Source organism: Mustela nivalis, assembly GCF_964662115.1.
Source record: "Mustela nivalis genome assembly, chromosome: 3".
Taxonomy (NCBI): domain Eukaryota; kingdom Metazoa; phylum Chordata; class Mammalia; order Carnivora; family Mustelidae; genus Mustela; species Mustela nivalis.
Window position 1 is genome coordinate 23,101,890 of NC_139022.1, and position 4,869 is coordinate 23,106,758.

Sequence of the window (4,869 nt, forward strand, 5' to 3'; positions counted from 1 at the left end):
CACTTCGTCCTTCCTCCTCCCCACTCAGTATGCTTTCTCAACAGGAGGTAAGTAACAATGGCATAAAAATCTAGGTCCCGGGATTTGGGAATACTACTCCAACCCTAGGGGACACAGAGGCTGAGGGACAGAGACTGGCCTGAAGCTAAAACATCACACACACTCATCTGCTTCCCTTCTGAGCTTAAAAGCAAAATACTGTATCTGCAGACAACAGCTCTGTATCATCTTCACCCTGGCCTTATCCTCTACCGTCTCCAGAACAGGGAAAGGGCTGAGATGGAAAGTGATGGAAGAAAACACATCTTATTTTGCTTTAGTATTTAATTTTTTTTGGTGAGGCTGAGTTGCAGGAGGTGAATGACAAGCATACAAACTTAAAATGCAAACGTGGCCACAGTTCATTTAATGACACGGAAACGTAAAGTACTTCCCTAATTTAGCATATTAGATTCAGTTCAATGAAAAGGGCATAAATTAAATAACTAAAATATTTTCATTTAGTGACAAAGAATAATGTGATCTTTTTCACCCCCACAGAGAGAGCTATGAACTATAATAGGATACATACAAAGAACTGACAGATCATTTACTTTTAGTAGTCTTAATGAAGCTGAGAAGATTACTGAAATTAATCCTTCAATTTCACTTCTATCACTGGGATACTGTCTCGTTTTAAAACTGGAAGCCTTTCATCCTGAAATCATGGTGGGTAGCTTTATACTTACCAGACAGAAAGAACACTCGCACTGGCAGGTGACTGGAAGAAAGCCCTCAAATGCTGAGACTGGATTCATGACTTCTGTCAGCTTGAACTAGATGAAACCGACGCTCTCTAAGTTGGAAGCTGCTGATTGCTGGCGGCCTCACATGGTGCATCCCATACTCCGGCCGCTCAGAGGCAGGATACACTGACTCCCTGTATTTTACTGTATCCTTATAGGTCAAGAACACTGGGTAACCAAGTTCTGGACTTAAGGTACTACCCCGCTAACTCGCCCTTCAAAGCCCTTTATCTTTGAATATTCCCTCCCTCCCACCTTCCTAGCCTGGCAAACTCCCCCATGGTCTTCAAGACTTAGGCCACATCAATTCTGCGAATACGCTTCCCCTCACAGACTTTCCCTGCGCACAGAGCTGTCTTCCAGCTCCTCCAGTGGGCACGGGCGCCTTGGTGGGGTCACGCTTTTCGGCAACTTCATTAACGTATAACTTATGGAAATGGAAATTGACCTGAAAATGTTCTGATCCGTACCTTCTTCCTAGGCAAGTCCCTCACCCCTACTAAATTAAGATGATCCCTGAGTTATGGCATCACTGGAAGAGACCAGAGCGCATGCCTGATTCCTGCCATGCTGATGGGCACCAAGCGGGACCAACCTTTTCTTACAACCAGAAGAGCAGGAACTAAGAGCATCTTCAAGGAAGAGCCCTGAGCTCTCTTGAACCCAGTCAAGAAACAAAGCCAGATTAGATGCTCTGTGTTTGTGGAATGAGGTGCATGGGGGCACAAACCTCATCCATGTATGGTTTCACCAGTACTTGACCGACTAACGCCTCTGCATCCCGTGTCTTGTCAATTGTAGCGTAAGTCTGGAGGCAGTGCCGTATGATGTCCACATTGGAAGTCTGAAGCCCTTCTAGCAGCAGGCCTCCCAGGGACTGCTGCAGCATGGCCGTAATGTGGGCTATACACTGCAAGAACAGAGAGACCAGGAAAGAAGGTCCAGGTACCACAGTTTCTAAAAGCTCAAATATATGTGTATAATTTATATACATATGTGTTATATATATAAAGCGAGCCTCTAATTCTACCAGAATATATGTAAGATTAAAATCCCAACATTTCCTAGAGAATAACAATGAATCTCTTCTCCCCATGATTGCTTTCTTTCTTTTTTTTTAAAGGTTTTTATTTATTTATTTGTCGAGAGAGAGCACAAGCACACAAGGAGACACAGGCAGAAAGAGAAGCAGGCTTCCTGCCAAGCAAGGAGCCCAAGGTGGGACTCAATCCCAGGACCCTGGGATCATGACCTAAGCCAGAGGCAGTGGCTTAACTGACTGAGCCACTGAGGTGTCCCCTCCCTATGATTTCTTTGAAAGTAAGTTGGCTTCATCAAAGTGAAGTTTAGACAATTACGGAATGACAAAAAGTTATTTGCCTCTTAAGCTATGGAGTAAATCTGACAAACGTGCATTTAAACCCAGTCAAGGGCTTTGGATAAATGAACTCTGACTACATCATATGATGTGTCAAGTTACATGAAATTCAGAATTAATTTTACTTGCATAGTTTGGAGACTACGCTTGTGTCTTTACACAAAATTTATCTAGTGTGACATAATGGAAGCAGGGTCCCAAGCAGGAGACACTGAAAAAAAAAAATTCAAAGCTAGCTTCAAAATCCTGTAGAGTAGCAATTATCAGGGGCAATGCTAGGTCAAACCAAAATCATTCAGGAAATTCGCAAACAGCAAATTGAAAATCGAAACCAACACTTGCTGGTCTTACTTTGTCCAGAAGAGGCATGCCTTTGCTCTGAACAGCATGAAAGTGTAACTGGTTAAATTCTGTGGCAATTCTCTCCAAAATCTGTCTAGTCCAGAGAGGGCTAGTAGAGACAATTAGAGAAATGTAATTCCCAAAGTTAAAAACCTGCCACCCCCACCGCCCCACATGCCTTACAGCGCTCAGGCACCTGCACCTGAACGCCATCAATTTTCATGACAAACTGTCTGTGCAGCAGGCCCCAGTGCAAGGGGTGAAAAGCGGGGAGGTTGTAGAAGCCACTGACGCAGCCTGGCCCAGGCCACAGGGCCCAGGCAAGGGGATGGAGCTATTTTAGGTCAGTGTGGGTACAACTGCATGATTCCTCCACGTTCCTCGGGCTCTCCCATTCGTGCCCTTCTTCTCCCTTCTTCTCCCATTCTCTAACCCCCTCCTCTCTCTTGCCCTGTCCTACCGTTCATACCCGAAGCCCCCTCTTCTTCTCTGCCTGCCTCATTCTCCCTCCCAAGTACCTCCCCAGTACCAACTACTGCTGTCTCCTCAATCAGCTAAAACTGACCGCCTAGCAGCAACCTGGGAAATCGCTCAGAGCAGCGGACTCCAAGTTTAAATTTACCCAACGGCAGAAAGAGCAAGCTCGGTGCTCCGGGAGCTGGTGAGAAATCACTCACAGTGCATCTGCCATCAAGTGGACTGGATACACTTCCCTCTTGCCCCCCACATTAGAAAGCGTCAACCCCATTCAAAAGGAAGTCGAACAGTGAAAGAAAAAAAAAACACACAACAAAGGCCCCAAAGCCCCTGCTGGGCTCTATGAGGCATCCCACATCTGAGGATGGGCAGTCAGGTAGTGAGGAAACACACTGTAAGAAAACCCAAAATCTCTGGAGACCTGCCATGGTGTGCCCCGTCCCAGAGCATCAGAACTGGTGTGGAGGGAAGGCAAGCGCTTGGCAGGAACAGTGCCGAAGCCTAATCCCAACCTCTACTGACTGATCCCATGCGCATTTCCTATTTATCCTTTTCTCGGCATTTCTGAGCCTGGCAGAGCATGATGGATTTACTGTGCGCTGACGCTGCTCTGGCTTTCCTGACTCTAGAGCTCAGAGCTGCTCTTCTGGAGAAAAAAGTCCTCCAAGGTAATTCTGAGCAAGAAAGCGCACAATGTCTGTTTATCAAGGACAGTGTTGCAAAGGGACAGGATTGTAGACACAGAGCTCACTGAGGTGTTTCTATCCGATGAGCACAGCAGCAACAGCAAAGACGGGAAGAACACTGGAGGGCCAGTTCCCCAAGGGCCGAACGTGGACATGGCTGGAGGGGCTGCAGGCACTGCCAAGGGCCGCAGTGAAGCAGAGCCGCTGGAGACACACGGGCTGCAGAAGGGCCGTGTGCAGACTGTCTGCTAAGTGTGGACGAACGGGGCAGAAGCACGAGTGCAACGGGCTAGAGACACAAGCACAGTGGAGGCTGACCACTTAGTTGAATGCCTTGATGTGAAAGGGGACAGAGACCTAGGACCAGAGAATCGCTTCCTTTGGGATGTGTCCGTTCTTAATCTCCATCATGAGACATGTGGAGCATATGGTCTCTCAAGTTCCTTCCAAATCTAAAACCTTAATTCCTAAAATTTAGAAACCTAACTCCGCCTGCAAGGGGAGGGACTGTTAGCGTCACACAACAGAGCACTCAGGGCACCAGGCGACCTTGACGCAGGCAGCCCAGCTGGTATGTGTAGGACCAGCCCCGGCTACTCCCACTGCACCACTGTGCGTCTCACAGTGCTGACAGGACCTAACTACTCATTTTCTGAGTCACTCATCTACCCTGGCTGATTAAAAATTCACACCAGGAAGGGAACAAGACAATCACAGTATAACAAAGAGAGCCATCATCTTTTTTCCTATTTCATAAGTTTTTCCTTTCCTGTTTGTAAATTTCAACTGGATATGTCCTATACTGTTTCATAATAATATAATGCTGGTGCAAAATACATCAATGGTAATACTCTGGGCATGTCTAGGAAAAAAAATGAGATGGAGAAAAACCAAGATGAATGGTAGGTATGCCTTAAAGATCAACCGGACTTTGCTAGTCCTCAGGGAAGGTGATTCCAAATATACTTTTACACTGCAAGCATAATGACGTGTTGGAACTGTGGTCTATAACCAAAGCGTTTATAGGAACGTGTTATAGATTTCACCATTTCATGCTCTCCACTCTCTTGGAGCTACATTCTAGCCACAAACCTGGATTTTCTTCTTGTTCAGAAATGAATTCTAACTAAGCCATCCCCGCCTAATTAGATTGAATGTGAAGTATTAATTTATGTGCTACTTAGTTAAAAAAAATGCTTAC

The 4,869-nt window shown here is 46.0% G+C and overlaps 1 protein-coding gene across 1 annotated transcript in view; it reads left to right on the top strand.

Annotated features, from left to right (window-relative positions):
- The window catches only part of LOC309861977 (conserved oligomeric Golgi complex subunit 2-like), a gene marked incomplete at its 3' end in the record, with an annotated part of 623,083 nt that overhangs the window by 331,509 nt on the left and 286,705 nt on the right, over window positions 1-4,869 (top strand). The gene's annotated exons all lie outside the window — the stretch shown is intronic.